The following is a 13,071-nucleotide window of genomic DNA, read 5'->3' on the forward strand; positions in this document are numbered from 1 at the left end:
TGGATTCATGATACATAAAAAGAGATTCCACCTTAATATAAGAAAGAATTTATTGACAGCAAGAGCTGTTCAATAGTGGAATATGCTGCCTTGGAATTTGATGGAGTTTCTTTCTTTTGTGGTTTTTAAACAAATGTTGGATGTCCACCTGATGGGACTACTTTGATTATGTCTTCCTGCATGGTAGGTGGTTGGATTGGATGACCCTTGTGTTCTCTTCAGAATCTATAATTCTATGATTCTAACCCACCTTTCACTTAATTTTTCAGTCTGGAGAAAGAGGACTGATGTGGCAATGGGTGAGATCTGAGAGACAAAGCTGATGTTGATCAAAATTCAGCCTTGTTTGAAATGAGAGATTCCTCAGTTACAGTCATTCAACCTGATTCAACTCTTTTCTAATTAGTGGAGTCAAACATTTTATTTTTAAAAAAGTTTTGGAATGCTATTACACAAATACAGAGAGACAATATAGGAACTATAGCTTGGAATGCAGTTGTTCATTGTTGCAACAAGCTGAATGTGATTATTAATGAGCTAAGACCTTCATTAATAAGCTACAGGTCATGTTTAGTCAACAGCCCAGATTGTAAAAAGAAAATCTAAGGCATAATGATCTGATAGGGTATGAACAATTTATTACTAGTTAGTGACAGTGGGATTAACAGAAAAGAATCTGCCACTGGGCATTATGCTACTGACGATAAACATGAAAAAATAAAGTTAATGTACCTTTTTCTTTCTGTCAAAGTCAAATAGCCACCTACACATTAATGTAATAAGAAAACAAACTAAGAATTCAAAGCAAAACTGTTTAAACATAGAGGGAGACAAGGAATTTAGGGCAAAAGGAGCATCTTGTTCCCATCCTAAGTGTTTTTCATTTGCATGTTCAATTAGTTTGTGAGTATGTTGTCTTATAAAAACGGATAGTATATTTCAGCTCTGTAATGTTCTTCTTTTTTCCTCTCTTTTTTTGGTGTACACTGGAGGCACAGTTCCCTGAATGGTTGACTTTAGAGCCAATTTAGGCACCCAGTAGTCTATTAACTAAAAGAAAACATCACAAAAGAATTAAAGATTGGCATCCCATTGAACTGGTAGGGAAACTGAGACATCGGAAGAGATTCTGCAGAATAAAATGTTTGTCTGCTGCAAAAGAATTGAAGTGTCATAGGAAGGAGATGTTAAAGTGCCAAAGGCCACTGGAGTTTTGCTGATGACTTATTTAATGTTCCTGAGCAAGTCAGTGCCTCACAGTCTTTTAGAGAGAATCATAAATGACTTACTCAATGAGCAAAATATGTGAAGGAATGAAAAATCATCCATCTGTACTGAGATATTCCCCCCCCCCCACCATGTATGCAAAGCAATATTCCAGTTGATGGTGCATCATAGTAGTGACATCTATTTTTTGAGAGAGAGAATGAGAGAGAGAGAGAGAGAACACTTATTAGCCATACAAATGTCATATTCAGAAATAACAACATAGAAAGTTAGAGGTCAGTTTTACTCTGAGAGTTGGACTTGGATAATGTTTCCCATTGGAGTAAAAAAACTGCACTGTGGCATTAGCCATTCCATGGAATAATCCAATGTCAATTCTTCATAAAATGCCATTGTTCAGAAGGATCTAATGCAGAAAGGATGCAGCGGTACAATAAGCACCACAATATAGTTAATTTTATGGATATTTACTGGAATAATTTTGATAATGAGTACCTTGTCTATTATTACTGCAATAATAGCTAGCTTACTGCTAAATTTGATGTACATTAACTGGGCTGTTTTTTTTTTTTTTAATTTTACATAGTGAGCACACTAAGACATTTCATTCAGTCACATATTACAACACATACATAATATGATGGGATAGAAAAATACCTCATAGGCTGCACTCTTAGAGTTTCTGAGATCATAAGTCCACCTGCCTTGGTCCAGGCCTTGGAGGTAGAGAGGAACTGCTGGACCTCATCCCCTTCCCCACCACTACTCCCTTCTCCATTTGTGTGGTGTCTTTTTAGATTGTAAGCCTGAGGGCAGGGAACCGTCTAATTAAAAAGACTGTATGTACAGCGCTGAGTAAATTTACACCGCTTTATAAATAAATGTTAATAATAATAATAATAATAATAATAATAATAAGAAGAAGAAGAAGAAGAAGACTGGATAGCTTTCATTCCAAGACAGAAAGCTTTGATACCCTCCGTGAAGAGACCAGAATTTTCAATATAAGCAAGGTCCAATGGACCCAGCTGAGGCATGTGATGGGGGGCATAGTCAGTATATAAGGACAGTACACCCCGCATCCTGCCTCTTTTCCACGAAGCAGGGAAGCAGAGCTGTCTTCAGGATCTTCTGTGGCTAAGTTTTTGTGTTATTTGTTGGATGGGGTTTTGACATTTGGGGCCTTGATTTCCCCAGCACAGGTCTCAAGTTCTCCCTGGGCCTTGCTTCCTCTTCCTTCCCTGCCTTGAGTTCTCCCTGGGGCTTGCCTTTTTTCCCTGGTCCTTGAGTTCTCTCTGGGCCTTGCAACCTGGGCCTTGCTTCCTCCTCCTCCTTGGGCCTTGCCATTTCCCTGGGCCTTCTGTTGCCTGGTGCCAGCTTGTTCACAGCAGCCATTATGTCCATAAGCACTTTGGTGGCCATTTTGTTAACCAAACACTCTGGTAGCCATTTTGTGTGATACTCTCTCAGCTTTGAGTCAAAGCACATCAGTAGTTCCACACATTTGTTCTACACAAGTATGGATGACCATTTTGTTCCACAAGCTTTGTCGCCCATTTTAGGAACACTCTCTCAGCCTTAGGACGTCTGGCTTTGTAATTAACCACCCATCAATTTTGTTTAAACACCCAGAGTTCTACCAGTCAGGGGGGTTCACTTTTCAGATGAGGGCAATGTGATCTTTTGAGAGATTTTCAAATTGGGTAAAAAGACATTTTGAATTGCGTGGTGGGGGAAAGGGACTAAGCTGACACTTGTCCCTTGTCTGTGGCCCATATGGGGTTAAAGAACTGTTTGGAACGCACCATTGGCACCCCTTTGTGGTGAAAGGTTAGGCTCTTGATCAGCTTAAACACGTCAAGGGACGTGGAGTTGTGAGAGAACCTGCCTTTGGGGTAGACATGGGGTTTTTGCTCAACCTTACAAACTCGAGGGAGTTTGGGGGAGAGTGCCTTATGTTTACCTTCCTAGGACTGGCTTGGGATGCAATCCGAATCATCGGATTTACCTCAGGGTTCAGTGTTTGTGCCCAAAGAGAAGGTTGAAGAGGAAGTCTAGGATTGGCACCTGGCTTCAGCTGGACCCGCACCAGGCTTTCACTTTAATCAATTTGCTCAGAGTTTGAAATTAAGGTTGAAGTTCAAGTGCTAAGCTTTAAATAGATTATAGGTCAAATAAATGGCCCTTTATTCATCCAGTTTATGTGCCTGGTCTCATTATTTCATGGTTGGGTATCAAGAAGAGCATGTACCCTCAGAAAAGAGAAAGATTCAGGCCCAGTACAAACTGCCCCAAGAGGGCAGTCTAGTGGTGGCCTGTTTACCTGCAGAGGGATGCTGCAGGAGCCAAACTGCTCAGCAGCCCTCCACCCCAAAAAGAACCTGGAAAAAATGGGTTCTTTTTAGGACAGTGTGCACACATCACAAGTGTGCCATTGGCACACTTTTGACGTAAGCGATGTGCAGTGACATCTATATGCTGCACATCGCTTATGTCAAGATGGTGGCCTCCATGTGGATGGGAGGCCATCATTAGGACGGCACCATGACATGCTAGGGTTCCGAAGCATGTGGTTGCTCGTCTGTCCCAGCCCTCAGTGTCCATTTCATTTCCCTTTTACCACCAAACACCTCACTTGATCCCACCCTAAAATCATAACTCTATGTGGCAGTGAGAGTGCTTGCACAGCAGATCTTCAGCTCTCCCATTAGTTCAGCCAGTTGGGGGAGTAGACTGCTTATCTTATAAGATGACCATGCCACACCTCAGATCTCTTGCCTTCTCAAAAGAACAGCTCGCTTGCTATGCTTTTCAAATCTTAGAAAGTTATTTTTAACTTCTAGTTAAAGACCCCAAACAAGTATTTAGTTACTATTATGGCCCGATACACGTGGGCTGTTTGTGACGCCCTCATCACATGCTAGGGTTGCCTGGGGGCGGAGCACCCACACGCCCCACAACCCTAGCACATGACGAGGGCATAACAATGGCAGCACCCTGTATACATGGGCACCGCCATTGTTATGTAAGCGCCACACAGTGCCTGCACGGTGCTGCACAGCGATTACATAGCCAGTGTGCCAGTGGCTCACTGATTACGCTGCCATTGCAGCATAAAAAGAACCCACTTTTTGTGGGTTCATTTTCCTCCACAGAGAAGCCATGCGGTTCGGCAGCTGCGGCTTCCCTGCGGAAGAAAAACAGGCACCAGCAGTCCAGCCTTTTTGGGTGGTGTGTACAGTGCCTATAATTACCTTTTTTTTTAAGTACCTTCTTCATTGTATATTTATTAACAGTAAACAATACGGAATCCTTTCCACAGGAGGCTTGACCAGCCCCTTCCCTGTTCTTCTTCTGTTAGCCTGCAAATACTACTTTTGCTGTATTTAAAAAGGCTTTTTGCTGTTAATTAGTTGCTCCTGAAAGGTCTCATAATTGGAACATATGCAATACTTTTATCGCTATTGTTACATTTTAAATTCTTATGAACAGTTTTGTGTTCATACTGTTTGTAACAGGATGGCTATTTATTAGGGTTTATTCCTGTTATCATTGGTTTGGGGCCATATTTTGTTTCAAACTTTGTTGTGAGCCACTTTGTATTCCATATTGGGAGATTAGAATATTAAATAACACTGACCTGCAAAATTGAAGGTCATAAAACCTTTTTAAAAATTTATGCTGCTGTTATGAGAATTTGGCATTCTAAGTCCAAAAATAACCTCAGATTTGCTGCACCACATATAGGATTTTCCCCCCACAACTTGCTTTGGTGTTTCTGTGTTGTAATATGTGACTGAATGAAATGAACATGCATAAATAAATAAATAAATAAATCCTGCACTCTTTGTGTCTTAGTAAACACCTTGTTTTTGGTTTGTTTGTGTTGTTGCTTGCTCTTTGGGTTTCTAGCCAACTTATCCTTGCTTAGACTCTTTATCCTGCAACTACTAACCAAGCCCTGTATTCTGAAGCCACTTACTTTTACCACTGAAATTTGTGCTTCATCTATTTTGAAGAATACATTGGCCATTTTCCTTATTTGAGGACTCATTAATCTTAAAGATACTTCTCCATGAGAGGTTGTGAGTGTGCTTCAGAGGTCCTGCAATCTGGAGTGTTTGACCTACCCAGGGAGGATATGCAACAGGTATATAGATGCCAAATGACTTGACAGAATTTGATTTTGTGATTAATTCTCTGTGCTACCCCTAGGCTTCTCAGCAGAACTGGGTTTTTCTCTCTCCCATATGCTTTGAACCTGAACCAGATTTAGTGTTAGTTCATCTACAGTAGAGCAATGTTAATTTTTTTTAAAAAATCCTGTCATTAAGCTTCCCCTCATCATTCTGTGTTTGAGAGTGGAAACAGAATTCTACAACCTTTTCTCAGGTCTGAAAAAAATATTACTAGTAGCTCAAAAATAATTCTTCAAATCTGTATCTACCCCTTCTACGTCATTTGGCCAATGACCAAATGGTTATGCTGAAATGAAATTTGAATCAGTACTTTTTACTTTTTTCACATCTAGTTTTCGGTTTCTTCTTCTTTTCATCACTGGGCAGGGGAAGCTCAAAATAGTTTACAACAGATACGACTGGAATGTAAAATGCTCACTTTTATAGGTTCTAGTATTTTCTGTCCTTCTGTTTTTGACTCAGGGCTGCCTGTTTCTCCTTTTAAAACTTTCAGCAATGATAGGATGGACTACCAGTGCAAATAAATAACTAAATAAATCTTCTCACAGATTTGTGACATTTCATTACAGTAACCATGAAAATGCCATGATTGCATGCAAATGCATTCCCTAGACCTTTACTGACTTACATTATACCACAGGGTCTAAATAAGGAACCTGCTAATCTTTTTAACACTAAAATGGCAATAAAGTCCAAGAAAAGAGAATTTATGCTCCAAATTACAAAGCATATAAAATGCACTAACTGAAATCATTGTTTCATGTTGATTATATAATCAATATATAGATCTACTTAATTAGGCTGAGCACTGCCATGTTTCTTTGAATGAGAGTGGAAACAGTTTTCTGCCCCAGGAATTGTCTAGGGGCCAAAATGGCCAACAAACCAAACAAAACAGCCAGAAATTGCCAAATTCCACCTCTGGGTGTGAAAAAAGTGTTTTATAAGATATTAAACAGTTCATAAGGGACCTTCATCTTATTTAAATAGGGAATTGTCATTTCAGGGTGCTTGTACAAGAGGCAAATCATCTCCTTTTGATGGAGGGATAAAAACAACATTGCTGTGGGGAATCTGTAGGGTTTAAGTCCTACAAAACTATTTTCAGGTGCAGCATGTAGCACCGGGATTACTTTTTACTCACCTTTGCTAAAACAACACAAATAATGAGAGAACAATTATGTATAAATGCAGATAAATTGGCAATGGAAAATATGAACTAACCCCTAAGAAGTGCATAAGGAGAGGTGCAATATAGGAGCAACTGCTCTCAAATCTTCTCCCTAGATTCTCCTGGTTGACACACCTGTGCAAAGGAGGACTCAAAAGCTGGGCTGCTTCCTGGCCAGTCTGCCACTGAAAGGCCAACCTGAAAATTCAAACACCAAGTTGCATTTTAAATGATTTAAGTATTTTAAATGAAGGCTGTCCCAGGCCATCCCAAAGGCCAGCTTTGTCTGTTCCCTCCAGGTCTCCAAGCAGTTCTAGAGACCTCTCTTTCACTAAATGAGTGCCATAGGTGTTTAGCCAGTGCCAGCTTTCTCCACATAAAGTAGAAAGGTGGTATGGGATTTTTATGTCAGTTATCAAACTCCCTAAGCCAGTTATCAAACTCCACAATCACAGTGTAGGGTAGGCAAAAAATAAAATAAAATAAATTTTAAAAAAGGAAAAAGGGAAAAATGCTTACCCAGCCCCAAAGTGGCCAGGTTTACACTGTGTTGGTGGTGGATGTCTAAGAAGGCGGATTGACAATGATCCAAAAAGGGGGGAGGGGCAAGAGTCTTTCAACACTCACACACTATGATTTTTACTGATGTTAGTCGTTGCCTCTTTTCAATTAAGGCCAGCAAACATTTCTTCCCCCTGCAATGCTGCACAAGATGAGATCCTAACTTTAAGCCAGTTGCATGTACTTAGAAGTCTCCATTCAGTCAGGAACATTTCTTTTCAGGATTTCCAACTGCACATAAGTTTTTTTAAATCATGACTAAAAAGAAAAATCATATGTTTTTAAAGTACAATGATCTAAAATTTGGCCATGTGGAGATTTGGAGGGAAGGATAATTGCATGGCCACAGCCTCTGCTTTAAACCCTTGTGAACATTTGGTCATGGCTTTTCTATATCTCATGTTCTGTGGCCAACAACAACAAAAAATGAGATGTATGGCTTACCTTTGTTTTATTAACAGTGAAATAAAACATGAAGAGCTTCTTTTCTAAAGTCAGCACTTTCACTGATTCCTTGCTGATACTGACTGTTCGAACGGTAGCTTAATATTATCACTGTAAAATGGAAATAAGGTTAATGTATCTGTAACAGTTAGGACTTTATCTGTAATGAATACCTCAAAGGACACTAAATATCAGTTACAGTTTATAAAGCTATGAACTGTGTATTATACATATAGAGGTAATTTACAGTAGGTGCTTGTAACTGGACAAATCAATTAATAATTGTAAGAGTTTGAGGGAAAACATAGCAGAGAGAACACACAATTATAAGGTTTCAAAATATGGACATAATTTCTACAGATTGCCAAATAAAATAGGTTTTTGTGCAACAGTGCATTGATTGAACTGATGTGACAATTGCCAATAAAGAGGATTGTTTAAAGAAAAACAATAAACAATCTACCTTGTACAGCTATGTGCATTTTAAAAACATCCAACTTGGTAACTTCATATTGCCAGTAGATCCATGGGTATTGTAGCCAGATTTATTTTAATAGTTATCTCACTGGGAATCTTTCAGCTTTGCAAACCCTTGCCTTGCTGTATGTAGCTAGTCTGGCAGTTTGGGGGAAATCTGCAGACACTATGGCCTGTTACAGACTGCCAAAATAAAGCTGCTTCGGGCCTCTTTGGAGTTATGCTATTTAAATGATGCATGGGTCCTAAGAGTCCAGAGGTCGCGCCAAAGCCACACTCCATTCCTAAGCACTGGAGTGCAGCTTTGGTGCAGCTTCTGGATTCTTAGGATGCATACATCATTTAAACAGCATACCTCCAAAGAGGCCCGAAGCAGCTTTATTTTGGCAGTCTGTAACAGGCCTATGTGAAAAATGCGTAAGTAATCCTTGAAAGTATATCAAGAACCAATTTCTCAGAGGTGTTTAGAGACTGCCTGGATAGTTTAATGTTGATGGATATGGTATGGGTGCACATGTCCCCATTCAAAATGTTCTATGTTGGTGGAGTTATAATGTTAGATGTTTGACAAACAGGAGCAGAATGGTCAGACATGTTATGCTTGTTATGCCTGGGGTCTGTCCTTCAACCAAAAGGGGCCTACAAGCTTTACCAACCTTTTTTTAGTTCAGTGGTGACATGACATGTTACTACAAAATAAAATATGTTCATCCATGATTTAATTGTAAATGAGAGGGCAGACCTGGTTTGTACAGCTGAGACCAGGGTGGGGGAACTGACCTGATTTATAATCTCTCAGCTGTGTTCTCATGCTTTCAATGCTAACATAAACGCAAGATATATGCAGGGGGAATTTGCTAGGATATGTTCAAATTTTCTTTCTCCTCTCTAGGCTTCCTAGATAGAAATCGGTCTAGAGAAGTGCTTGTCAACCTTTGTTCCTTCAGATATTTTGGATTTCAACTTTCAGAAGTCCCACCCAATAAGGCCAATAGACAGGGACTCTGACAGCTGAAGTTCCAAATGTCTGGTGCACAAAGGCTAAGAATCACAATTTTATTTTGAGTTGGGCTAGCAGATAGTTGTTTATATATTGCCAAACTGTCAATTACCCGGCACTTTCTATGAGTGAACATGTATAAAGCCCACATTGGTGAACAGCCTCCATTTCATATCTGGTCGATGCATAGTTCCATCAGGTTTTAGGATTTTGTGGTGGGATCTGTCCCCTTCTTTACCTAATCTGTGTTTGTGCACATGTTTTTGTAGACTGCTTGAATGCATTTTCCCACTGTTTAAAACATTTAATGAGTATTTAGTGTGCATTTAAAATATACACTTATGTCTATGTACTCCTTCAAATATTCACTCTGTCCACCAACAGGAGGAGAACAGAAAGTAATTGTGTCCACCATGGGTGCATTCCAGGATGTGTAGACCAAGCCAAACTACTGAACCTCAGACTGGAGTCAGATTACTCACACATTCCTAGCAGCAGTCTCCCTGCTACCATGGCGTGGCAGGTGGGTCTTCAGATTTGGTGTTATGTACACTCAGCACAGTGGTGCCCAGATCTTCAATATCCATTGAGAGGATCATTCTTGCTGGGGCAGCCATCTGCCATAGAAGCATCAGTGCAAATACTTTGAAAAATGTTTAAATTTAATGGCTTAGATTTCCAACATAGTTAAACCATTTTGTATATATCCACAAGTTATTTAATTCCCCTCCCCCACCATACACAAAAGCAAAGAGGTATCTTTATCTATCTGTAATGAAATTAATCTTCACCAGACAAGCAAACCTTAAAAGTCCTAAGTGATGTTGCCTGCCTTGAAGAAATAACATTTCAGTGACATGAAAAACAAGAGCAATATGCTCTCTGCAGCCTATACTGCCTAGCAGTTTATCCAGTTATGATATATTGGCAGCAATATTTTCTTGAACATCCAACCACACACTGAGCAAATTGTAAAGGTTCTCACAAGTGAAAATGAATAAATGGATCACTGCTGTTTAGCAAAAATACACTGCTTTCATCCACTCTTCCAGTAGGTGGCTAAAATACCTCCTGAAAACATGTTAATTGCTGGTAGTTTATGACACAACAGCTACCAGAAAAGTACACATATGCTGATCACTTAATAGATTAATGATGACCATATACTAGCCTCTTATGACACCAAACTAGTCAAAGTCCTGGCATCTTTTGGGGAAGAGGGGATATCATTTAGTGATTTTGGTTAGTAAAGCAATAAATAATGCCTCAGTTTCCCTGCTTGAGCTGGCAAAGGTGTTCCAAGGTATATTGTTGGAAACCTTCAGGCTATAGGTGGGTCTCAATTTATGTTGGGATTTTCATTCCTGGACTCGTAAATTGAGACTGATATAAAGTGGAGGGGGGGGGGGAAGTTCCATAAAGAATCATTGGAGATCAAGGGAAAGTTATACACGCTAATGTATAATTTAGTTTTCTAAATGTATGTAGTTTTCCAAAAGTTGCCAAGTCATTCACATGTTCTACATATGCTGTGGTAACTTTTCATCAAATGAACAGTCCTAGCCGATGTTTTGGATTGCATCTACACCGCAGAATTAATGCAGCGTGACACTGCTTTAACTGCCATGGCTCAATGCTAAGGAATTATGGGATTTGTAGTTTTGTGAGTTATTTAGCTTTCTCTGTCAGAGAGCTTTGGTGCCACAACAAACTACAAATCCCAGGATTCCAAAGAATGGAGCCATGACAGTTAAAGTGGTGTCAAACTGCATTGAATCTACAATATAGGTTATCTTTCCAGGCAAGGGATTAAACTGGTGATTTATAAACTCTTTTCATGTAAACAACTCAGTCTTCATTCCTTACTATCAAGAACACTGACAGAGGAAGCAGATTTGCTTGATCTAATCTTTGCTGTGTCATCTTACTTTTCCTAAAGGAAAAGCCCTGAAACAATTCTAAAGGGTTACAAACAATTTTTTCAAAATTAGTCCAAGTGAAGTTATATTAGGTCCAAAACACACTGCAGAAATAATCCAGTTTGACACTGGCTTAACTTCCCTACTAGCTCAGTGCAGTTTTGTGAGACATTAAGCCTTCTTTATTATTGATGCCACAAAAAGCTACAATTACCAGAATTCCCCAGTATTGAATAAAGGCAGTTAAAGTGGTCTCAAACTGGATTATTTCTGCAGTTTGATTTGGAGCATGGTTTCCTTCCCCATTAAGAATTCTGATGGAAATGAAGTGTTTACAAAGGGGTGAAACAGATGGGCAGGAAAAAGCAGCTTGAAGCTGCCTTTTCCAAGTCAGATTGAAACCCCAACAATCACACTGTCTGCTCCCAAGGTGGCTGGAAAGCACATGAAATGACCACACGGCATGGCTTCAAGCCACACCACGGACTATTTTTACTGTTCTCTCCACCATCCCTGCACACTTTCTCGGGTGTGAACCACTGGTGACTTCCATCCCATTACATGGTCATCTCTGTGAACCTGCACACATTCACATGTGCTCCACCAGGATAGGGCATTGGTGTGCCAATGCAGATGCCAAAAAGGTACAATCATGCCTTCGCACACCCCATTCCCCCTCTTTGACTGTCTGATTTGTATATGTTGTACTCATCTCCATGAGAGGTGTCATGGTTTCTCTTTTAGGCATTGCCACCCTCACTGCTTGGGTACAGCAGCTCTGTCCCTTTTAAATGTGTTCTTGCAAAGGGGCGTTTACATACACAATTAGGTTTAGGGTTTGGAAAGAGCACCCCTTTAGAGCTGCCCTGGTGTCAGTGCATTTATACATAAATGTGAAGGTGCACAGTTTCTGGGAAGACGTGGGAAAATCCAGCTCCTTTTTAGTCCAGCTTTTCTCCCTGTAGCTCAGTTTGGGTGCACTTTTTGGGCAATTTCATTTGATAAATGCTCTGCCTTGAAGCCAACCAGAAACCTGCTTATTTTGACCATCTGTTTCACCCCAAAGTTAGTGAGTTTTAAAGAGTTTTAAACATAAAACATCAACACTTACATTTGTTGGGCAAGAAAAAACATGCAATTGCTCTCCAAAGGGACCAAAAGAGGCAGCAATTAATAATCCCAAGGGGTTTAGCTGGTGTAAGATTGATTTCCATTAAATGACATTTCTTCTTCAGAGAACCACACAGCCAAAGGACAAGAAATAAAGACTGTGTTCTTCTGCAGTGCCTTCTCCAGCAGGGTTCCTGGATGGGTAAATTGCAACTGGAGTAAGAGAGAGTCTTCTGCAGAAGCTACAGAGGGTACAACAGCATATTTACTGCTGTGTTTGCCAAGTGAAGAAAGCAGAATCTAGTGGTTGTCCCCACCTAAGCAAGCAGAGAAAACCCTTCCAGGCATACCAGATCTCCAAGATTCCCATTTCTTTCTCCTCCTCACTCCTTCTAAGTAGATGGACCCCCCCTCTTCCAAATTATAACATGATTCAAGTTTCTTCCTCTCCTTAACACACTTCATTCTAAGCAGACAAAGGTAATCCTTCCAGCAATGCCAAGACTATACTTGCTTTCTCTCCCTCTCTCAACCTAGGCAGGTAAAGGAAAACCAGTTTAGTCATCTTTTTGTTCCCCTCAAAACTCCACACCAAAACTGCAAGCAGCCTTAGTCTTTAACCTCACTCTCTTTATTCTCTCATGTATTCCTCCCCTTTATCCCATTTTACTCAGCTGCATTGGTGTACTGAGAAATCTATGCATTGTAGGTGAAACCTTTATTTATTTGTTTATGGAGAAGGATTCTAAATTTGAAATACTTAAATTGGAATAACACAGACTGAGACTTACCCATATTCATCCTGGGGCATTTCAATATCCATGGCAAGGCCATCTTAGGAAGTCCTGATTGGAATTTAGTAGCTGCCATGATAACCATAAAGTTGTCTCATTGTGTCATTGGCCCAATATTTCTTCCCTAATATACTGCTGATTTAATATTTTCAGCTGAGGAATAGTTTGG

General features: G+C 40.0%; 1 long non-coding RNA gene across 1 annotated transcript; it reads right to left on the bottom strand.

The window, feature by feature from the left end:
• Window positions 1-341: 341 nt before the first annotated feature.
• On the bottom strand, window positions 342-12,446 carry LOC121926661. The gene is made up of 4 exons (XR_006103054.1): window positions 12,110-12,446; window positions 9,562-9,696; window positions 7,603-7,713; window positions 342-1,407 (listed from the first exon to the last, which is right to left on the bottom strand). It is a non-coding gene; the product is annotated as an uncharacterized LOC121926661 (long non-coding RNA).
• Window positions 12,447-13,071: the final 625 nt, after the last annotated feature.

This window comes from Sceloporus undulatus, chromosome 3, assembly GCF_019175285.1.
Source record: "Sceloporus undulatus isolate JIND9_A2432 ecotype Alabama chromosome 3, SceUnd_v1.1, whole genome shotgun sequence".
NCBI lineage: Eukaryota > Metazoa > Chordata > Lepidosauria > Squamata > Phrynosomatidae > Sceloporus > Sceloporus undulatus.